We start from the raw sequence: 24,121 nt of genomic DNA on the forward strand, positions 1-24,121 counted from the left end.
CATATGTAGCTCCTGCAGTACCTCTCCACCCCACCTGTGAGGTATCCTTTGGAATAAGCTGGCCCACATGCTTTCCTGAACTTTTGGAGTCACTCAAGCATGCTAATTGGACCTGCATGCACAGTTGTGGAAATACCAATTTGTAGCTGGTGGGTCAGAAACACAGGGAAAGCCACTGGGATATTTAAGGAGAACTTGAAAGAGGGTCTGGAAGACCCTTCCCTCCACCTACTGGATCCAAGACTATCCCTGGGGAGACAGTGTCAACAATGAGGAGAATCAGAAACTAGCTGGTGTTCATCACAGCAAAATTAATAGTATGGCCAGTGCTGGGGAGAAAATAGGTTTCAGAAGTGATCTGTGTAAGGAGGGTACCACAGGAAAGGATGGGTTTAATTGATTTTTTTATACCACTATCAGAATCATTCATTTCACATCAGCATAGGAGGGGAAGGCTTCAGGCAGATGTATGGTTATGGGCGCAAAAGTACCAGACTTTATTCAGAAATTACACACCATAGAGAGTGCTAGTATAAGACAAAACTTCTTGCTGGGAGAGAACAGACGCCAAGACATGGAGTAGAGGAGTTGCCTAGCAGTAGCTATTTAGTGTGATAATGGCGTTTGATAGTTTGGACACAAACACCATTGTCACACTCCACAGCTCTGCTAAGGAAAAATCTGTCGGCTCCAAGGTGTTAACTTCACATCCTTTTGCTGGCAGCTCCTCTGCAGCTCCACACTGTTACATGAAAGAGCATAGGAAACTTTCCTGAATAACCGGGAGGGTTCACAGAGGCCTTTTACCAGGAGGAGCAAACTCCCGTGGAAATGCACGGCAATTTGTTTACATGTGTTCCTAGGAAGCTTGAATTCCTGGAGGAGACAGACACTTTACACAAACCAAATTATACACGGAAATGACTCCATTGGATTAGTAACTTCCACCAACTCACCTCATGGTTTCCAATCCATCCTTAGCAAGTGTGAGCAGTTCTTCAGTACAAGAAAGTTATGGTGATTTTCTCTTTTCTTTTCTTTGAGACAATGGTCTTACTACATGTCCCTGGCTGGATTTGAACTCAACATATAGACCACAGAGATCACCTACTTCTGCCTTCTGAGTGGTGGCATTAAAGGTACCACTCCGGAGCTTGTGATTGTCATCTGTGGGGCTGTGGCACTAGGCTATGGCCTCCTCTCCATGGGATCTTTTGGACGCAAGACACCCTACGTTGCTCAAACTTTAAATCCCAGCCATTTTCTAGTAGAACAGCAGATAGAAAGTGAGGAATCTAACAAGGAAAGACAGACCAAGGAGAAAACAGTCTAGCTAATACTCATTTTCTAGCAGAAAGGTTGCCCTGTGAGCAAATCCCTTCTGGATTTACTTGTGTTTCTGGCTAAGTATGGTTTCCAACTCCAGCTCACTGTGGAGAATGGGAGGAAGTAGAAGAGTTTTCCCTAACCCTTTGTTTCCCCTAAATGCTAGGAGAGGAGAAGACTGGGAGTCAGTGTCCCACCTTCAGAACAGCTGAGTCGTCACCATTTGACTAGAGATTTGCTCTAGCTATAAACCTGGCAAGATCTAACCAGTGAAAACAAATCCTCCTGCAGGTTTCAGTTCCTTATTTCTGAGCAGACCATGAAATCATCTGTTTAAACCAAATCCTACAGTCTAACCGCCCACCCTCTCCTGTGGGGCTGCAGGCAATTTGCTGCTGGTGGGTTTTTTTTTTTTTAACTCTGTGCTTCATGGGCCTGCCACCCAGCTCTCAAGTAAATACACTGAGTCTTATTCTTACTTATAAATGCCCATCTTTAGCTTGGCTTATTTCTTTCTTTCTTTTTTTTTTTTTTTTTAGCTTGGCTTATTTCTAGCCTGCTTTCTTAACTTAAATTACCCCATCTACCTTTTCCCTCTAGGCTTTTACCTTTCTCTATTCTATAGATCTTCCTTCCCTTCTTATTCAGTGGCAGGTTGTGTGACTGGGTGACTGACCCCTGGTGTCCCCATTTCTTGCTCCTCACCCTTCACTCTTACTTATTTTCTCTGCCTGGCAGCCCCACCTATCCCTCTCCTGCCTAGTCATTAACCTTTAAGCTCTTTAGTAGACCAATCAGGTGTTTTAGGCAGGCAAAGAAACACAGCTTCACAGAGTTAAACAAATATAACATAAAACAATGCAACATATCTTTGCATCATTAAACAAATATTCCACAACATAAACAAATGTAACACATATTAAGCTAATATTCTACAACAATTGATTCCTCCTTCTTCCCTTTTTTTCTATTGTGGGGATTGGCTCATTTTCTTCTGTAAAACCAGCTTCCTTTTGTTCCTCTGTGGCCCTGGCAGGCAACAAGAAAAGTGTGCCATGCAGCCTTGACGCAAATGTTCCTCAGGGGCAGCTTTGTTGGATGCAAAGAGAATAAATGAAACCAGGAAGGTCCTGCTGATGCCTAGCCCTGCCCTAAACCCTTTGCACTAACTGTGATAGGGGACACATGTCGGGTGACAAGTCCTTTCCCCACAACTCCTTCCAACAGGAGATCTATATTGATTTCTCTTTGCAGAAGGACCTAGAACAGAAATTCCCATCTCTTGTTCCACATCCCTCCCCCCCCACCCAGGGATGCCCTGACCATCTCAGTGAGGCTCTAGAATCTGCTTCTGCACACTTGGTAAGAGCAACCAATTAGAGGCGAGGCATTCATTCGTGAGCAACACAGGTCCTGCTGGGAAATGCTAGGAAATCTCCATACTTAAGCCAGTCTGGCCTAGCTCATTTCTGTGGGCTTTGCAGCAGGGCCTGAGAATCTGTCTGTGCTAATCTGCAAAAGACAGAAAGCAAAAGGAAGAGTGGTCATAAAAGAAGGGGGAGGTTTGCATCACACCCAAACCTCTCCTAGTCCCTCCCCTCTGGAAGCCAGCCAAAAACCAAGCATGCTTCTCAAGGAAAAGGTAAACTAACCGACTGACTAAACAACTAAATAAATACATAAACAAGTACAGTTTTTTAACCTACAAAGTAATTCGTAGTGACATTATTTAAAATAAAGAACTGCATGCCATTTAAATAGCCAGCTATAGGAAAATGGCCATCTGCTCACCAGAGTGCATTCTCTTCTCTTCCCAATCATTCAACTGTAGAAAGATGCTGTTGACTTGGAAACAAATTAAGATCTGGTTTTGAACAAAGAAGTAATTTTTTAAAACAACGCATGTAATTTGGACTTTCTGTGAAAATTATGTGGCATTCGTGTTATAAGAGCTCTCTACCAGGTAGAAAGGGAATTGCTATCTTATTTTCCCCTCTATTTGCGTATCTGAATTTCCATAATTTTTACAGTACTTTGGAAATGATGAAAAAAGAAAAAGAATGATAATTAAAAATTTTCAACGTCCCTCTTTCCCCTTCTGGATAACCTAATTTAATAATTCCTTTTTGCAAATACTTTTCTTAAGTTTGGAGGCTGGGACCTATCTAACTCAAGCACACTCATTTGTCACTGTGAAACATAGTTTTGCTGAGAGAGGAACTTTAGGTCAATTTTTTAGCAAATTATTACTAAAACATCTTTCTATACACTATACTGATTTTATGATATTTCATCAAGAAATAAGTTCTTATTTATTAGGGCCCTGTGAACAATTTTTAGAGATTACTAAAACATTCATTTTCTTTCTATGCTTTTTTTGACCCAATAATTAAATCTTGGCAACCCCTCTGCAGGCAATTTGAAAAGACTAACAGAATATTTTCCTGTTCATCCAAATGTCATTTACTAATGAATGTGTCACTGATAAGAAAGCCAAAGTGGTTAGTTCTAGGGTCAGCTTTTAGTCTCATAGTCTAGTCTCATTCTTCAGATTTAAAAGGACACCTGCTCTAAAAGTTTCAGATTGAACACTTGGAACTTCACTAGTTATATCAACAGGAAATGTGTGAGCTAGTTGGGAAGTAGCAACACCTGTTATTTTCTATGACACCCCCTGGAAAAAACAAACAATGCTGAAGACAAAAGTGCATGTCCAAACACCAGCAGGTTTCCCACAGCTAAGAAAAGGCATTGTGCCTCTGCCTGGCCCCAGGAACCTCCCCCCATCTAGCAACCTGAAAGCCTTATTTCCTGAACCTTCCCTAAGGGAGGCTGAGTAAGGGGGTGTTCCTAAGTGTCTGCCTTTTTAAACTAAATTTCTGTGTCATGTCCTCCCTTTCCCCAAGAGGATGGGATTTTTAGACATCCCTAGGGGCTGTGGGTGTCGGTGCCCATAAAGATGGCTCCACTCCATCTTGGCTCAAGGGCAGAGAGTTCGAAACTGTCCTCAGCAAGTCTGAAGACCTAAAGGTCAAAGGCATGCCTTCAGTAGGGTGTTTGATTTTGGCCTTGGGTGTCTTATCTAAATAACAACAGACCTGGACTGACGTGTGGTTATTCCTGACCCTCCAGGCCAGGTATCGAGAAGTTGAATCTCTGAGGCCATGTTCCCCTTTTTGGTTAAGGTATATAAGAGTGGTGAAGAATGAGCTCAGGGTAGATTTCGGTATTGACTGATTGGCCTCCTAATTTTATTCCTGTGTCTCTGTCTTTCCTTTAACATCTTTAGCTAGCTTTCTTGAGTCCTCACTTCCCCCTCTCAGGTATGAATCATGGGCTGCCCAGCTGGCTCCTGAAAAGACAGCTTCCCACATGTGAGTAATTCCAAATGGAATTTTCCCGTTGAATCTATGCGCATGAGAAACAAGTTAGACTTTGTTTGCTCCTTGTTTAATGCCAGGCATCTCTTCTCCTAAGTGGGAAGGAAAGTTCATTAGGCAGGAGGCCTTATAAAAGCCCAGCCTGCACCAAATGCATCAGTGTACACCACAGCTCCCAGGAAGACATCTTGGATTTACAAGTACCGGGAGATCCTGACGCAGTAAGTTCTTGGCTTTTCAGAGAGGCAAAGAGCATCCTGCACAGCTTCATAGGACCAAAGAAGGGACTGCTTTGGGGACTATGTGGAGTTACTTTGCTGCAAAAATAACCCATCAATACTGCAAAAGGATTTCTTAAAAAGCAAAAGGTAGAAATACTTTTGTACTGCAAATCCACACTTGCTGTCAGGTAAAATAGATGTGTTAAATGCATCCACTTGACTGTTTTAGGCCATTACAGTCTAGACAAAGCAAGCCAGTTCCTACTTCCTGAGACTTGCCATCTTTGAAAGCACATGGAGTTTTTTAAAATAGAATGTTCTTGTCAACAGAGAACAAAGCAGCTTTTCTTTTCAAGGAAACCCATCTAGAAAGAAAAAAAAAACTGGAAAGTTCCTTATTCATACATCAGCAAAGTCAGCATTTAAGTCACCAACCAGAGCTGAAGAGAGAATCAGGCAAATTCTCAGGATTTAGGGCCTTGATGGACTTTTAATTAAGAGGCAAGGCTGGGGCTTGCTGGAGGACAGTTTCATCTCTGTGCAGGTAGCCCGCTATTTCTAGCATCCTTGAGGGGGGTGGTACAAATTGGACACACACGTGTAAAAGGAGCAATTGCAACACAGGCATCTTAGATGTATAAGAGCAAAGCATGGTGAGCACTGCCTGTGTGCTCACTCTGAAACACAAGCAAAAAAAAAATCCCATTTTAACTATACCAGCAGAATCTTCACCCAAGCCCTTTGGTGTTATTGGCAACCAGACCAAATTTTAAATGGGAAATGACTTACTAGAGCCACTCCAAGGGTAGAAATGCAAGCCTGCCTTTGGTTCCTCCATGTCTCTCTAGCCTCCCACAAGCCTTTTCTAAAAGGAGCACAAAGAAGCTTCCAGAAAGTGCCCAGCTCTGCTCAGGCTTTCTGGAGAGAGTGAATAACCATGGCAGACAAATTCGAATACCGTGTGTCTTGTACTTGCTGTTGTTCAGAGCTGTGTGGCACATGCCTCAGCCAGCAGAGCCAGCGGCTGGCCCTCACCTCACTCAATGCCCCTGAAGAGCCTCCTTGCCACAGTGAGCTGGCAGGCCCTGGAAGAAAAGGTTCTTACTTCAGACAGCATTTGTCTTCTTTCAGCCCGGGCCCCTTGTCTGGCTGGCAGGATGGTGCCTTCAGTGTCCCCTGTCTCTGCGAGGGCTCGAGGGCAGCTGTGAGTGAGAGAGTCCCGAGCGTCTGCAGCATTTAGGCCTTTGTGTTCTCCCTTTATGGGATCCAGGGTTTAAAAGTAAACAATTCTTTCTCTTTCTGATAAGTCACATTAAATTATTGATTGTGGGGGAGAGGAAGGGCGTGACCTTAGTCCACTAAGTCAGAGTCACCTTTGGTCAAACACTAAGCAAGACTGAAGGTCCAGCCTCCCTATGCCCCCTCGCTACGTGGTGTACATGGAGGCCAAGGGCTGACGCGGGCAGCTGAACCTAGTGAATGTTTTCCTCTCAGAGCCCTGATCTAAACTCACTCCAGTGCTTTCCTCACACCGGAGGAAAGTGGCGCCCGGTGTCACCACCTCACACGTCTAGAACTGGAGACGTCACCTGGTCATATGAACCTGTGACATTTCACCTCCTAGCTCACTGTACTCGGGAGTCTTGACTGGTATCAGGGAACCAATCTTAGGTTCTTGGTCATTTTTGATGAACTGGCATCTAACCACTTGTTTACACGACCCGTATGAAGCCCTCCCCTGACAGTTAAGCTCTGGGAAGCTAAGGTGAGTCGAGGCAAGCAGGACTGATCACTTGGGAACGAGGATAGACACATAAGCAGCGGCAGCCAGGCAGGCTGCAGGGCCCTAAATGCATTGTGTTTTCTCTTTGGGTTATTTTGGTAGGTTGCTTTCTTAAGCTTTAAAAGAAACCCATTTTTTTTAACACTCTCCCTGGCGATGTAATGTGAAGCCAGGCCTTTCTTGAAAAAGTTGGTGATCCACAGCCTTGATTTGTGGGTCTTGTCACTCTCTTTTAGTTGTCATAGTTCTTAGGTAAAAGCAAAAGGCTGACTGTGCTGCAGTTAACTGGCTTCTAGGTCCAAAGAACTGGGGCAGTCCATGTGTCCCAGTCCACTCTGAGGAAAAACACACTAAGGTCCTCTGGGAACAGCTAAGGTCTATCTTCCGGCAGCAGATAGGGCAAACAGGGCATCCCGATGGTTTCTAAAGGTCTCGTTGCGGGAGTAACTGCATGGGTCCCCCGTGGTGTCTTTTGCTTTGCTCTTTTACTGCTTCTCCTACTCACAGCAACCATGTTTCTTTACATGATATACTGTGGGATTCCTCCTTTTGAAGTGAAATGAACTCCTCATAATTCGGCATGCGGACATTCTTTCCAAGGACATCTCTCCCTCCACCAGCTCACTTCCAGCAGCGTCTTTCTCTCCATGACAGTGGATGTCCTTTCAGCCAGACAACTGAGCTGTGGGGCAGGACGTGTAGTTCTGTGTGGTAGACTGTTTGCCCAGAGCAAAGAGCTGCCTCGGGTCAGCGCTCGACCTCAAAGAAAGGATAACTAAATAAACATCAGCACAAAACCCTTTGTCTATAAAAGCATGATGAAGCAAAGTCAACTTCCAGATGATTTTCTTAAACCCCAGAGATGGGATGAGTCTTTTCCAAACTTCTTTGAACACCCTTTAAAAACTGACTCACTGATGAGAGCTGTTACCCAGGAAGGAGGCTGGCAGACCAGTCCCAGGTCGACTCCTCCAAGTCCAGTATCTGAAGTGTGTGGTGTCTCTCTCCATGGGGTCTCACGTTCAAGTTCTGGGAGGCCATTAAGGACAATGGCAATAACCTATATTATTTGGGGAGTCTCTAGAGCTCCCCTGACCAACACCTGGAAGGGAAGTTACTCATACCTGGCAATGAAATTTTTGTTAGCTAGTCTATGGCTCTTGGCAGTGACTGGAGGGAGGTCAGGGGTTAGTATTACTTCAAGTAATGTAACTTTATGCAAATATGTATGTGCATAAAATACACTTACTTATATTTTATATGCATCTTAAGTGTGCATAAAATGTTTCTTTACAGCTTCTTAAAACATACTTAGTGTCATTTACTCATCCTCCTCTTCCTCTGTATTGCCCTTTCTACCCAATTCCAAGCTAAACTCCCCTCTCCCACTTTCCCTGTTTCCCCCATTCATAACACCTGTGCCCTACTATCTCCTTGCCTAGAGCTCCTTCTCCTCCCTCCACTGTGGATTTTTTTGTTTGTTTGTTTTTTGTTTTCTTGGTTTTTGTGGTTGCTACAGGTTACACACTCACATATAACATTTTTGAGCTAAGAGAAAACATGTGGTGTTTTTCCTTCTCAGCCTGGGTTACTTCCATGGAGAAAGGCAATCAAAAGTCCTACCCAACTGTAAAGCCTATGGACCAGCCAAGATATCCCCATGAGTACAATAGTGGCACTTACATGTTAGGTGCAACCGATATCTCTTCAGTTGAACTTAAGGTCCACTCAGTTGGAAGTAAGTCATGCCTGATACAGAAAACAGCTCACTGTCTGGGCTTGGTGGGGTCATAGGTCCTAGAAGACAATCTACTAATGTAATTTTCCTAAACCAATATAGTTCCTAATGACATTATAAATACTTACCCTTACACCCACAGAGAAATGTAGTTCTCACCCTTCATCGAAGAAGCTTCTGTTTGCAGTAGACTGAGACCATTATGGAAAGCCATAGCTAGTCAAATGCACAGAACAATTAATGGTGGGGTGTTCAGCCCCAACTGGTACATCTACAATGCAACCCCTTATACCGAAGGCTCAGGTAACATTGAGGAAGAAGGGGTGGAAAGACTGTTAGAACCAGAGGACAAAGATGTCTGCTGTGTGTGTGACACCTATGACATCTCAACATTATGGTTGTCTAAACAAGGCTTGCGTAACAACAACAGCATCAGTTGACATGCCAGCATAGATGGGGGAAGTCTCACAGGGCTCTACCCCTAGATGGAGAGCTACAGACAATTAACGGCTGTGGAGAGAGGGAGAATCAGTTTACTCCGGGGATGAGCTCCCTGGTAAGTCATCCAATCCTAAATAGTCAGTCCTAAGTCAATACACATATATGAACAACACTACTAAGTGGATTCAGCAGACTGTATTTACATATGCATATATATACACAAAATAAAAGAAGAGGTCATGAATTAGAAAGGGAGTGGGGGCATGGAACAAGTTGGAGGGGAGATGGGGTAGAAAATGATGTAAATACAGTATTGGTGTATGAAATTCTCAAAAAGGTTAAAGCATTTAAATTAAACAAAAAACGTTTTTAAAGAAATAAACAAGATGGGATTCCTTGAGAGCTGGTAGCTCCCAGTCCTTCAGGGCTGCAGTAGATGTCTAAATGCTTGATGTTTGCACTTGCAGGAGAGGCCTTCGCCAACAGGAAAAAGCAAAGCTGCATACCCTTGCATGGACTGCAGTTGCAAGCAGGCTCCACCCACCCTGGCAATTGACCGACTGCTTGATTTTCTCATTTTCCTGCTGTGACCTAGAACTTTTCTGAAAAGAAAAGGAAAGAAAATGTAGCCAGTTTCAATGAAGAGTGCCCAGCTTTTGCCTGGAGAGACACTGACATTTGGGAGTGGGAAGCCTGGGAGCGGTTCAAGATTCTTTACCACTTGAGTTTTTGCCTTTGAACTTCTCTGAGTATCAAAGCTGAGTCCTGGCTTCTTACTTGCTGTGAATCCTCAGTGACACAGAAGCTGGACTGCTCCTTAAGAGCAGAGAAAGACTAAGATGGATTTACAGACATTACAGAGGTCACAAGCTATAGCTTCTCATTAGTTGTTCATTCCACTAGCAAAGAGCCATCTAATTTACCCTGTGTAGGGAGAGGGTTAAGCTCAGTGGGGCGGAGGGAATGTTGGACAGCCGCAGCCTCCAACTGATGATTAAGGGCACTGAAATCACTTTCTAACCGATGTCACAATCTAGGACCTGGGGAAAAACTGAGTGTTGACAGCAAGCCCTGGTTTCATCAATATAGTCTCATGAGGGTCACATATTTCTAACAGCCCTCCAGCTATGAAAGGAAACAGGCCTAAATCACTGGTGCAGCCTGGGAGGGGAGGGTGGGGCAAGGCTTGACTGTGGGGGCCAAAGGAAGGAGGGTCATCACTTGAGTGAGCAGTGCCCACTCTTAGGGGGCAGCAAAAAATAAAAAATAAAACATAGACATCATGACTTTCCCCTTCTAAATACTTTGGCATACATCAGCAAATCGGAAGAGTATTCCACTTAACCTGAATCCCATTGTCAGAGCTAGTTAGAAATTCTCTAATGTCATATTTAGCTCATTTTCAAGCTTCCTAACTATCCTCAAATGTCTTTTATTTTTTTTTCAAATTTTACATGCATTGGTGTTTTGCCTGTATATATGTCTGTGTGAGGGTGTTGAGTCTCTTGGTACAGTTGTTGAGTTGCCATGTGGGTGCTGGGAATCCAACCCGGTTCTCTGGGAGAACAGTCGTTTCTCTTAAGCTCTGAGACATCTATTTAGGCCCCTGAATTGTTTTTTTATAGTTATTTTTTTAAACTATCAGGTGTGATGGTATAGCACTTGGCAGGCAGAGGCAGCTAGATCTCTATGAGTTTGAAGCCAGCCTGGTCTACATAGTAAATTCCAGGACAGCCAGGGCTACATAGTAAAATCCTGTCTCGAAGAAGTCAACAAAACAAAAAACAAACAACCCTCCCAGCCCCCCTCCAAAAACCAAAAAAACCCTACTAACTTCTAGTCAGGAGTCATGTGTTCATTCAGTTTTTCTTTCTCTGGTCAGTATTTCTCAGCATCCTATCAAATGCTGTTTCTGGTACCCACCACCACCAAAGATCAGCCATTGCTCTCAATTTTCTAGGAAGCAGTGGTGGAAATTCTAACATCTCTACCGGTAATAGTGCATCTTTCCCAAGGCACGTATGATCGAATGTATACAAGTTTAGGAGTGTCTAGCACAAAGTGATACTGCAAAGGTTTGCTATCCAATCATCATCTTGGCGACAGCTGTTTACTGTTCCACATTAAAAGAAAAAAGTCAGATTTTCATTTTCCGTTTTATGGAGTCAGATTCCTCCAGAATTTATGGATCTGGATACCAAGTTATTCCTTTGATCAGCGGTTTAACTGCCTCACTGAACTCTTGGGAGTTCACTTCTCTGCTCTCAACACACCTGGCTCCATGGAGTTCATTGTCAGGCTGGGTGATTAGTGTGGTTAAGACACACTTTCCATCCAAAAAGGTTTGCAAGGAGCCAAAGATTTAGATGCTGCAGACACTACTATTAGACAGGGGACAGGGTGAGGAGAGAGGATTTGCTTCCTCACTCTCATGTGCGCAAGTAGGCTTACAAGTGCCACAGTGAATGGAGAGACAGGCTCAGCATCAGAGCAGGGCATCCTGACACAGAAAACAGTCCTACAACTGAGCCTATGCCAGGCCCTGTTGTACTGGTAAAGTGGAGCAGCAGGATTTACATCAGCCAGCCGCTGGAGCCCAGGTAAGACTAGAGGGCATCATCTGCTACTTCTAAGCATAAGGGATTGTAAGATTTGGGGAAACACAGGTGACATAATGTGTTCAGGGGGTTGTGGTAAATACAGGCAGGATTGAGAAGCAGTATTAAAGTACGGGAGATAATGGTAGAGACAGATAATGGTAGGGGTTGCAGGAGGTGTAGGGAATCATAAGAGGTATACAGAGGATCACAGGAGGAACTTTAACAGTTCTCTGGTGTCCTACATGGACTAGAGAGAGGAGGGGACAGAGAAGGGCGTCCCAAGGAGCTACAAACTGCAGTAGGACTGGAAAGGTGTAGCAGCCAGCAGGGTCCTCCTTCAGAAGAGCATACCCAAAGCAAAGGTTAAGAGTTGGGAACTTGGTTCAGATCTTGTCTCTGTTCCTTCCTTGCTGGGGAGGTTTGAACCTAGATTCTATGCTTCATTATAGTTTAATATTATACCTAAATTCTGTAAACTTCAGATAATAATACCTTCTAAGACGATGGCGAGTACTAGGTCACACGCATGCACTCACGCCGCCTCTACTGCGGTACCCGGCACAGGGTAAGCACTCCATAAATATTCTCATCAGACAGGCATTGTAGCGTTGGCAGGAAAGTGTCCAATGGGTGGGCAAAAGGTACGGAATGTTTTCTCACAGCACCCATGGGCTGGACCTTCCGCTTGCCTCTTCTGGCTGTGCAGCCATGGTTTTGGACTCATGTTGCTTCAAGTTCCTCCCTTCACTTTGGTGGGAAAGAAGGGCTCTTGCCAGAGATTTCGGACCAAGGCAGAAGGCATATCTGGGACATTTCCGTCTACCACAGCCTTATGGATGGCTCGGGCTACACAAACAACAGCTTAAATGTTAATTAGGCAGTGGTGTCACGCCTGCCCATGGACACCCTTCTCTCCCACTGTTCCCCCCTCCTGTCACTCAGAGCTGCTATGCCTTGCACAAGAGTCCCAGGGACCACATGGGGCTTTAACAGTCTCACCCCACCCTTCACTTTTGTGGAATGGGACAGGTATCAGAAGTTAGACAGAGGACACATAGGCACAGCCCTCAGAGTCAGGCTGGCTTCTCCTCCCTAGCTCCGCCCTCAGCCTTCCCTGCCCCTACTTAACTGCCCAAGGTGAAAATCAATCAGCTTAGGTTGCCCTGCTGGCTTGTGCTAGGCAATCATAATGACAAACAACAGTATCTCTTCATCTGCTTTCATTTTCCTTCTTGTGCTCTGTAAGGCATTTGATGATTCCTTCCCAATAAAATACAATGCTATGATCCCTGCAAGTTTAATCCCTGGAAGTTTAATCATCCTGAGTGAGGTAACCCAACCTCAAACAGATGAACATGGTATGTACTCACTCATAAAGCAAAGGATAACCAGACTACAATCCACGGTAGGTAACAAGGAGGATCCTGAGAGGGACACACATGGATCACTCTAGGAAGGGGAAATAGATAAGATCTCCCGGGTAAACTGGGGGAGGGGGAAGCAGGGAAAGCAGAGGAGAAGGGGGATAAGAACATGAGGGAAGGGAATGGTTAAGTTAGGGGAAGAGCAATGAAAGAGATATCATGATAGAGGGAGCCATTATGTGGTTGGGGAGAAACCTGGGACTAGGGAAACACCCAGGATTCCACAAGGATGACCCCAGCTAAGACTCCTAGTAACAGTGGAGAGGGTACCTGGACTGACCTTCCCCTGCAATCAGGCTGGTGAATATCTCAACTATCATCATAGAATCTTCATCCAATAACTGATGGAAGCAGATGTAGAGATCCTTAGCTAAGCATTGGTCCAAGCACCTGGAGTTCAGGCGAAGAGGGGAGGAAGGATTATATGAGCAAGGAGTGGTGTCAAGATCATGACAGGGAAACCCACAGAGGAAGCTGACCTAAGCTGATGGGAGCTCACAGACTCTGAACTGACAGCTAGGGAGCCTGCATGGAACCAAACTAAGCCCTCTGAATGTGGGTGACAGTTGTGTCTTTTTGTAGGGCCCCTGACAGTGGGACCAGATCTATCCCTCGGGCATAAAAGTGCATAAACTGGCTTTTTGGAGCCCATTCCTTATGGTGCGATATGATGCTCAGCCTTGATGGGGGGAGGTGGGGTGGGGAAAGGCTTGGTCTTGGATGCCATACTTTATTGACTTCCCGTGGGAAGCCTTACCACCTCTGAGGATTGGATTTGGGGGGGCAGAGAAAGAGAAGGAGGGGAAACTGTGGTTGGCATGTAAAATGAATAAAAAATAAAATAAAATAAAATACAAAAACTATGATTGTTCCAAGGGGGAAAGCTCATATCACTGAAACTAAGTTCAATATTTTCTACTTTGCTCTTGTGTCTTTCTGCAGAGTCTTTTATTTCAATGCTGCCTGCTGTGCTTTTAGAAGCTCTTTTAAATGGTTAATATATAAAAAAAAGTGCTGCACCAAAATGCAGATAACGTAATTGAGGTCACACTGTGGGCAGCAATAACTGAATGTTCACACATTAATCATGGTTATGTCATGTCTGCCTCCCCGGTCAACAGCAATTAAAAATGCCATCAAACCCCGAAGATATTCTACCTTCAGAGACGTCAAAACACGCCTTTCCAGCTAAAACGCGGTTGTTTCATAAACGTTTGATCACTTTTAGCACTTCGTATTTTCACTCTGTTTTCCCTTTCAGCATATTTCCATATCAAGGAATATCTATGTCAACACTTAAAAACAACTTTGGCTGGGTGTCATTGATTAAATTCATTATTTCCCAAACTTATTATGAAGTAAGTTGGCTATTACCTACCTCAAAAATGACAAAGATCATCTTTGTTGAGAAATAATTGTTATATTTTTAGTTATTTTAAATAATTGTCATACATATGGCTTTAGTAACTTTTTAACTTGGTACCAAGAAAAATGGACACAGTGCTCCTCACTTATGAGATCTTTTAAAATTATTGCTCTTATTTGTTTTTAGATTATAGTTTTGTTACATCATTTCCCCCTTCCCTTTCCTCCCTCCAAGCCCTCGCTTACATCCCTCCTTGCTCTTTTCAAATCCATGGCCTTTTTTTCCTCTCGTGTTTTCATTACAAAGTGCATAAGTATGTTTTCAGGGCTGACCAGAGATATTAAATAACCTCTGCGATCTCTCTACTGGAAAATCACTGCTACACGTCAACTAATACCTCCTCAAAGCAAGAATGTCATAAATCTTGTCGTATTTGCAGACCGTCTTTTCTTCACTTGTGTAATCAGATTTAGCAAACAAAAAAACACTGGATACCTGCCAAGATTTCAATTTCAAACAAGTAACAGTCAGTGTTTAATATAACCAAGTTCCACGCAATATTGTCAATGTCCAGGCATATTTACAATAAATTACTCATTTACGACAGGCAGATTTATTTTATTTGGTAACCCTATGGCCAGTGGACTCCCAAAGTCTTCATGACCCTGTGATAATGAATGCACAGACCCGACTCAACTCTTCTCGGAGGTTGAAGACCGGCTTCCTTGGAGTTATTTCCATCCGTTTACACACAGTCATTTTCCTTATGTCTTTGTCATCTAAAAATTTTTACCGAAATGTGTTGCTGTTCTGAGGGAGCTCTAGCACAGGAAGTAAGATCTCCCAAACCACCCGCTAGCGAGCTTTTCCCAGCCACACCTAGCAGCGTCGCACTCAAAGCGCTCCGTCACAACACAACTAGCTTGCACGCATTTGTACTTTGCTTTGAAATATGCTCACGTGGTGTATGCGAGCATGTTCCCCATAGGCTCACTGGTATCCGAATGCTTGGTTCCCAGTTGGTGATGCTTTCTGAGGAGAGGTGGGTCTGGGTTTTTGTAGCCGCGCTCCGCTTGCGGTTTGCGCCCCCTCCCTCCATTGAAGACGTGGTCCTTTCAGCTCCCCGGAGGTTCTGGCTGCATGCCTGCTGCTTGCTGCTGTGCCTCCCCTGCCATGAGGGACCCTTACTCCCTCACATCATATGCCAACCGAACCTTTTGTCCCTTACCTCGCATTGGTCATGCACTTAATCCCAGCAACAGAAAAGTAACTAATACACCGCAATGTTTCCTGTTTTGAAAGCGGTTTATCTTAATCTTGGAAGCTCAGAAAATGAAAAGCTATGTAAATGTGGCCATCAGGGTGTATGGTGTGGTGTGGTGTATTGTGTGAGTGTGTGTGTTGTGTGTGTGTGTGGTGTGTGTATGTGCATAGAGCAAGAGCTGGTAAATATAGAGTCTCTTTGGGGAGTGGCGAAATGTTTTAGAATTAGATTACACTAATTGTTGCATAAAGTTATGAATTTGCTAAACAATGGATTGGAACATTTAAAAGGGTAAATGTTTGGGATGTTTGTGTGTGCCTAGCATAGAGGTGGCTGACCTGCTCTCTCTGTTCAGTGCCAAGACAAGCCCATGGACCCCAGTTTTGTTTTATTGATTGGAAAGGGACTTTCATCGTAATATTCCTGGTTCTGTGATATAGGCAATTTTTGCTTATGTTTTAGATCATCTTTTAAACCTTTCTGTTACGATATAAAGAAATGGACTTCACTGTGGCATTGCCATACACAAATATCATTAAACACTGTTCTTATTCATCGCTCCGCCCCTCCCTTCTCCCCGCCCCCATTCCCTCTCACCTTTCCTTGCTCTACCTATCATGATATACGCATATTTTTTCCGCCAACCTGTCTTGGTCTCCTCTCTTTTTAGACCTCTTCCTTTCCTCTTGTAGTCCCCTAAAAAAGTTAATTTTGTAGTGTGTGAATCATGTCTCAATAACCACAAACAAAATGCAAAAGCCAATACACACAGCTAAACCAAAAATTTCCATGAGCAGTTTCTCTTAACACTATCAAACAAACAAAATATAGGGTGCAGTTCCTTCTGTTTTTAACTGAAAAATCACAGTCAGTATGAAGAGATAGCTATGGCACAAGTCAGAGATTTCCGAATTAATAAAGGAATGAGGGAGGAGACTGAGGGAAGCATATGTTGCCCATGGGCTGATCTTACAAATAGCTGGGCCATCTCTCAGGAACAAGCTGAGAAACTCAGCACATACCTGACTTCCTTTGCTTCAACACATGCCTTTCCCTGGTACCTGAAACTCCACCATTAGAATAAATGCACTCCTTGGCAAGAAACGGATAGGAACGTGTCATTCTCTTTTCTCTATCCACTTTAGGAACTTCTGTACTCTAGAAAGTGCCACAGACAGCTACCTCGCTCCCAGAACTAAGAAGAACTCAGCAAGCCAATTATCAATTATTCTGTCGGAACTTTCTCCTTACAGACGTAAATTCTATAAATATAGAAGCCAACTTTCACATAAAAATAATCGCTGGTGTTGTCTGACTAGTAAGGAAGTGGAGGGAGAGGTTATGACCACCCAGAGGCGGGCTGGGCAGCACAGGGCCTGGGCTATCACCACCCAGAGGCAGGCTGGGCTGCACAGGGCCTGGGCAGAGATGAGAGGGTGGGTCTGTGAGTTATCTGCTGAAATGGGGGGGGGGTGTAAAGGGAATGGAGACAAGGCTAAATGGAGAAGACAGACCACACTCACTCCTCATGTCTCCACTCTCCTAGCTTGTCAATCACCTTTTAAGAAACTGAGATCAAGCAAAGAGCGGTCTTCCCAACTAGTCTGGCTGAAGTGTGCTTTGCTGTGGATGGTCACCAGGTCGGGGACTCGTGTGCCAACTTGTTGCTGCAGCACACAGGAAAGGCCAGTTCATGGGGCAGTGGCCAAGCGTGATCTGGTCTGGAAACGAGGGCAATCTTCTAGCCCTCCTCTAACCCTGCGGCACGCAGGTTCAACAGCAGCGTTGCTCTTGAAACCATCGCTCAAACCCAACTTGAAGGCGAATGAGAATGTTTCAATAATTCGTTGTAAGGCAGAGGTCAGTTAATTTCTGTGAAAGACACCCAACTTCTGACTGAAGCTCGCAGCTCCCTGCTTAAGCTGGTCCTCTCTGGAGAGCACTCACGCCCGTGCTCCCACCTTCTCAGCCAGCCTTTTCTCATTGGTTGAAGCTTTTTCTCATTGATTGAAGCTCACAGCTCCCCCACTGAAGTTGGTCCTCTCTGGAGAGCACTCACGCCCGTGCTCCCACCTTCTCAGCCAGCCTTTTCTCATTGGTCGAAGCTTTTTCTCATTGATTGAAGCTCACAGCTCCCCCACTGAAGTTGGTCCTCTCTGGAGAGCACTCACGCCCGTGCTCCCACCTTCTCAGCCAGCCTTTTCTCATTGGTTGAAGCTTTTTCTCATTGATTGAAGCTCACAGCTCCCCCACTGAAGTTGGTCCTCTCTGGAGAGCACTCACGCCCGTGCTCCCACCTTCTCAGCCAGCCTTTTCTCATTGGTCAAAGCTTTTTCTCATTGATTGAAGCTCACAGCTCCCCCACTGAAGTTGGTCCTCTCTGGAGAGTGCTCCCACCCATGCTCCCACCTTCTCAGTCTGCCATTTCTCATTGGTAAAGTAGATAACGGGTTAACATGGCCACCTTGTCATCGGGACGATGACATTGGGGACTCTGCTTTAGTAGCTCTGGCACTGTCCTCTGAGTCTCAGCTCCCTCCCTTGCCACGCTGAGAAGTTGGCAAACAGTTGAGAAGCTGCCCGTCCCTAGCCACAGGGACAAGAAGGATTCATCAGAGATGAAGACGCACGGGGACTCCACAGTTGCTGACAGCTATTTCTGTCATTTCAGTTAGTCCTATCTGCCTGTCCCTCAGGAGAGGCCAGCAGTATGGCACAGGTATGATATCCCAATGCTGTCCAAGCAGCACAGTGAACTTTGACTAGAAAACTGAGCAAGGTTAGCCGCCAGCCCTGGACCAGAAACCTAAAAAGGAACTGCCGTTATTTTGGCTATGGGGGCAAAGGTTACTATTGGAGAATGTGGTTTATTCTGACCATATTCTCAAGGTGGGCTAGAGGAAGAGACTGAGAAGGATGGAGCCTTTTAAAGACTTTCTGATATGGTTGGTGCAGACAGAGCTTTGTCAGTGGGAGGGAACTAATTAAGACTGGCCCTGATGTCCTGTGTGCTAGACCACAGAGAGGCCACTGGTTACAGTGATGAGAAGTGTGACTAGTTAATTGCTTTTGGGCATATGGATCCAGCCACACATTAGGATTCTTAGCTCCCTGCATGAGATGTAGGGGCATCACAATGCCAGCCATAATGTGATTACAGGTCACTGGTCTTGGCTGCCCGGACAGGGTTAAGAGTCAGAGGTGGGTGGGTGGTGTCTTAGATCCTTCTTTATTGCTGCCTGGTTTACTCCAGGCAACTCCAGGGACCTCTAAGGAACCATCCTACATTTGGGAACCTTTCAGCTTTTTCCCATTTTCAAAACTTACTAGCTTTACAGAGTGTTGGGCAAGAGTCTGGCACCCTATACACGGCTGGCTGGGAGTGTGTGGTAATGTTCATATGAATCGCCATGTGATTTGGTAGCATATATTAAAATTACCAATGTCCTTATCTTTCGGCACACAGCTCTATTTCTATGAGGATTCAGCCTACATATGTGAGCAAATTGGCAGAATTATATAACAAAGTACTGAAAACACGTCAGCTGTCTGCTAAAACAGAATGAACTATACTGAAGCCACCGAAATACTACACATGTCATTGAGTATGGTTTTGAACAAGGCAGTTGACTATCTCGAAGACCTACTGTTCTTTTTAAAATATAGAGCGAACTCAAGGTTTTTTGAAGTATGAAAAGCAGAACACAGCACTCAGCAGTTTGCACACAGGAGGATAGACGGCATTCCCATTGTCTGGTAGGACATCTGAGAAGTACCCGTGGCATTGTCATGAGAAGGAGGCAGGTGACCAGGGCTTTGGGATCGAGGGACCTCTCTCTTTACTTCCTATTACAGTTTTAATTTTGAACCATAGCAGCTCAAAAACCAGGGTCGTAGGGAGCATCAGATTTGCTGTCCAATTCTTTTCCAGTCCCTCCTAACGTCAGTACCATACTAAGAATGTTAAAGTACTTGGTGAGTACCCGACACTGGAACTGTGCCACCCTGTGGGTGAATGTCTATCCTAGCTTGTGTGTGGGCAGCTGTTCTGGGCTCTGTAGCTCCTCTTACCAGCTTCTTCAGACTTTCACACATACCTCAGTTCCCTTGGTTAAATCTGTTCTCCTGGAAGGAGGAGAGGGAACACCATTGCTACTTCACGGATCTGCCCAGCATCTGACTGACCATTCTTGTGAAATGTGAAGCCTGACCTTCCCCCTGAAGCCCTTAGGTCATTTTTCTGATGCTACAAACATGACCCATTCTTGGTAACATTGCCCACGTAGAAGGACTTCTTGAGTTGCAAGCTTGAAGCTTGGTATTCCCTATGGAGAATGTTGGACTGCCTCTTTAAGACTTGGGTTGCGGAAGAATGAAGAAAAGGCTAACATTCCGTGTCCATGGAAGAACATAGCCTATGAAGGACAGTAGATAGCCTCCATTGATCAGTCTTGGACAAAAGAGTCCTAGGAACTGAGACACTTTGGCCTAGGCACAGTCGGGTAATATGATGATTCCTGGAGTCAGCTTCTTGCCGCTGTCACGGATACCTGAAAGGAACAATGGAAAAGGAGGGAAGGATACTTTTGGCAGCAGTTTCAGAGTTGTAGTCCAGGATGAGATGGAGCCGTAGCTTTGGGACGGAAGTGAGGCCGAACATCTGGGCAGTAGAGCTGAGTGGCCAGGAAGTGGAGGGAGAATGTGTGCATTAGCCCGTTTCTGCACCTTTTAGTGTGTCAGTGCCCTTGCATCCAAGGCAGGTATTCCCCTCAGTTAGTCCTCTCTGGAAATACAGATTCATCTAGAAGCAGGCCTAATGTCCTTGGCCTTTCTCAGTCCAACCCATTTGGCACTAAAAAATCAACTGCCTCTTTTTGGTCTCTCTACAATCTAAGTGATGTGGAAAATGTCCCACTGTTTTAGAATTTCAGCAAAGAGCCAAAGCTGCAAAAACCAAAGATGCTCAACATTCCTTCCTGCATTCTACAGAAAACTCTGACCACCTCAAGCCTTACCTCAGGAAGCTTCACAAGAGGCACCAGAACCTCTCTAAGACATCAGCCCCAAGCAAATATGAGGTCTTATCAACTGAGGGGATTCTGTGTAGAGAACCTGGATGGAAAGAGGGACAAGAGTCAGCTTGTGGGGAGCACAGCGTACCTGGTGTGTGTGTGTGTGTGTGTGTGTGTGTGTGTGTGTGTGTGTGTGTGTGAGAAAGGGCTTGGGGACTTGCATGTGTCAGTCTGGATCAATAGGAGACAAGGCTCACTTCTGTGTCAGGTCCCCAGTGATAGAAGGCCTGGTTGAAGCTAAACAATAATCCTTCTAAAGCCACACCCACTGCTTACTCAAAGACAGCAGGATTCCAGAACTTTCCTCACTTCGGTAGAGAGTTAGCCGAGGCCAATGATTTTTTGAATCAAGAAACAAAGCACTATGGTTTCGTCTCACTGAACAGGAGACCCCCTCATTTAGTGAATTATTCTGTGTGATACTAACTGAAGAGTCACAAGAAAATCTGATGAGTATTAACTATGCCACAGGCAAATAAATAATGCCACAGGTTAGTTGCTGAGCAATGTTGGATCGAGAGTGATTCTATTGGGCTGTTTTGCACCCATTGCTTTTCTGGGGTCAGGCTGGCAGGGACTGGTCACCGGGCATTTGTCACTCTGCTGCTCAAACAAATACATCTGCTGTTTTTGAGACCAAGTCTAGATTAGCCTAGGATGACCTTGTAACTAAGTCATGAGTAGCTAAGTAGCTAAGAATGACCTTGAACTTCTGATCTTCTTACCTCTACCTCCTGAGAGCTGTGTCCGCAGGCACCTGCTGTTACATCCAGTTTTGTCTGGTGCTGGAGATGGAACCCAAGGCTTCCTGCACACTAGGAAGCCCCTAGCAGCTCAGTGACATCACCAGCCCTCAAAGCTGGCTCTTCCTGCTGCCACTGATCACACTTGATGACTTGCTGTGATTCTGAGGCGGTGGCCCCACCTGGGCATCTCCCACACTTGAGTTCACCGCTAAACCACAAATATGCCACAGTAGAGGAAGACAGTTCCCTGTAACCTTCTAAAACCCAGTTTCTGGCTGTGAGCAACAAAATGACTGTTTAATAGTTTAATAGATGCAAGTATCAGGCTCAAATATTTTTAGTCTTCCTTGTCATTTGTACGTGAGTCATTTGAAATGACAGATTGCATTTTAAGGGGATGCAGGAACTTCTCAGCAGATCCTAACCCTTTTGGTTTATTCCATGCATTGACTCTCAGGAGGCCCGCGTCAGATTCAACAGGAAGCTGCCCTGTGTCCTTACTTCCAGGTGGCACATCCCAGCTTCCAGACCAATTAAACCTCCACACTCCACGAGAGGGAGAGTCCTCTTTAGGGAGACACACTTCCCATGGAACTCTGCTACCCTGCTGCTCATGTCTAGGCCTGCTCCAAAACTGAGAGCCTTTCTAACCCATCTGATCCTATAGTTTAGGGAGAGTTCATTCCTTTTCTAATTTTTAAATATTAACTTATTATTATGAGTGGCATGTGGTCAGAGAACAACATTACATTTTTTTCTTTCTTTTTTCTGAGACAGTGTTTCTCTGTGGCTTTGGAGGCTGTCCTGGAACTAGCTCTTGTAGACCAGGTTGGTTTGGAACTCACAGAGATCCACCTGCCTTTGCCTCCCTAGCGCTGGGATTAAAGGTGTGCGCCACCACCACCCGGCACAGCTGTTTTTCTTTTTCCACCCTTTTGTGGGTTTCAGGGATCAAACTCAGGTCGTCAGGCTTGCGTCATGGGGCAGCAAGTGCCTTCATTCCAAAAGCCATTTTACTTGCTCCAGAGTCATTATTTTTATTCTAGAAGTTTCAAACCCTGGAGGCTTTTATTGTGGGAGCTGTGTGTGTGTGTGTAGAGGGTAGGAGTGGGGTTTGTCCAGGCGATAAGTGAAGGCATGTGACAGATGTGACAGTGTTCAGATGCCTCTTTCCCTCTGCAGCTGAGAGGTTTTTGGAGGGACACAGCAGAAAGGGAGATTTCATGAGATCTCAAAGAAAGGGTAGGTCTTCCTCTCCCAGCTCACTCCAGGTTGGCTCACAAGACTCCAGAATTAACTGATAAAATGTTAAATGGGTGATTTAGAAGAATTAGAGGGCTGGGTGATGTCTTAGTTGGCACTTGCTACACAAGCATGAAGACCTGAGTTCGGATCCCTAGCACCCATGAAAAAGCTGGGTTCAGTGGCACGTATCTGTAATCCATCCCAGCACTGGGGTGGCCAATGCCAGCAAGCCAAGTGGAAGTGATGGGCTCTAGTTTCAGTGAGAGATCTTGTCCTCCACCCCAAAAACATGGTGAGCTCCCAAGGAAGGACAACTCTCCAAGTTGATCTCTGAATTTCACACTCATGAGCATGTATAAGTACACACACACACACACAGAGCTGGAAAAATTTGAAGACAAGTGATAAGAAGTCATGTATCAGCATGTATCAGTGGAAACAATCCAGCCAGCTTTGGCATTGGGACCTGGGCTTCCGGGATTGGGCTCAGATTCGTCTCCATAGGTACCACCTAGTCACTTGAAGTAGAAGCTTCCCTTTTCCGTGTTATTGTCTCCTCAGGAGTAAAGCCCAAAGAAGCTCTAACGTTACCTCTCTATTTTAAAGCTTCTCCAAGCAGGAGTTGCCATGCCTCCCCTGGCACATAGCCATCTCCCTCACCACAGGCACAATTCCAGTCCTTTCCCTGTTGGATTATGATACAGAGCAGCTGTCCTTGGAAAGAACACTGGAGCCATCAAAAGAGATTACTTGGTGATGGCTTATGTTCATGGGTGGCACATCTGGTGTGAAGAGAGAGAGTGGCATGTTCTAGAACATCCTTTCAGAGAGGATAGGCATAAATCTGGAGGTTTCCTTTCTTTTTCCTTCCTTTCTCTTTAAAGTAAGATGTAGGCAAACTGATAGAAACACGAGAACCAACAATATCTGGGACTCTGAAAGCCCCGAATTGACGTTTTCTCTGATCCAACTCCATTCATCATTGCTCAATTCTCTCCAAACACCACAGAGCACTATCAGGAGAGATAAAGACAAGTTTTCTATTGACTTGATTTCCAAACCCTGCCTTTTGGAATTGACACACGCTGAGGACACAGTGTTGGCCAGGCCTGACCCTCAGGTCACAGATTTCAATGCTCCCGGCCTATCCCCTCAAACAGAAGCAGCGTGACAGATGTTGACAACACAAAGAGAAGGCAGAGTAACAAACCCCAAGGCTACTGTGCTCATCACACACTGGTTATCTCTCTGCTCCTACCTCTAGGAGAGAGAGAGAAAGTTCCTCCCCTGAGGTCTGCTCAGCAGAGGGGCCCACTCCCCTTCGGTGTGACCTGCACCTTTAGGGTCCAGAGGGTAGCAGAGGAAGCAAGGCCCTGGTTTGTAGTGAGTGAGGCTCTCTCTTTGGTGGCAAGACAATGGTAGCATTTCAGTCTAAAAGTTACACTCTGAACTCAAGTGACTTTGGAAAAGTTCTTTTCTTTGTTTTCTTTTTAAAATTTTCTCTGCTCTTTGGTT

General features: G+C 45.0%; 2 long non-coding RNA genes across 2 annotated transcripts; one reads left to right on the forward strand and one right to left on the reverse strand.

Moving 5' to 3' along the window:
• The first annotated feature begins 4,834 nt into the window (after nucleotides 1–4,834).
• Nucleotides 4,835–9,762, forward strand: LOC121138988. Its single transcript, XR_005875862.1, has 2 exons — nucleotides 4,835–4,927; nucleotides 9,357–9,762. It is a non-coding gene; the product is annotated as an uncharacterized LOC121138988 (long non-coding RNA).
• Nucleotides 9,410–20,846, reverse strand: LOC121138989. Its single transcript, XR_005875863.1, has 3 exons — nucleotides 20,813–20,846; nucleotides 20,559–20,655; nucleotides 9,410–9,491 (listed from the first exon to the last, which is right to left on the reverse strand). It is a non-coding gene; the product is annotated as an uncharacterized LOC121138989 (long non-coding RNA).
• Between the last annotated feature and the right edge of the window lie 3,275 nt (nucleotides 20,847–24,121).

Source organism: Mesocricetus auratus, unplaced genomic scaffold (genome assembly GCF_017639785.1).
Source record: "Mesocricetus auratus isolate SY011 unplaced genomic scaffold, BCM_Maur_2.0 Super-Scaffold_6730, whole genome shotgun sequence".
Lineage (NCBI taxonomy): Eukaryota > Metazoa > Chordata > Mammalia > Rodentia > Cricetidae > Mesocricetus > Mesocricetus auratus.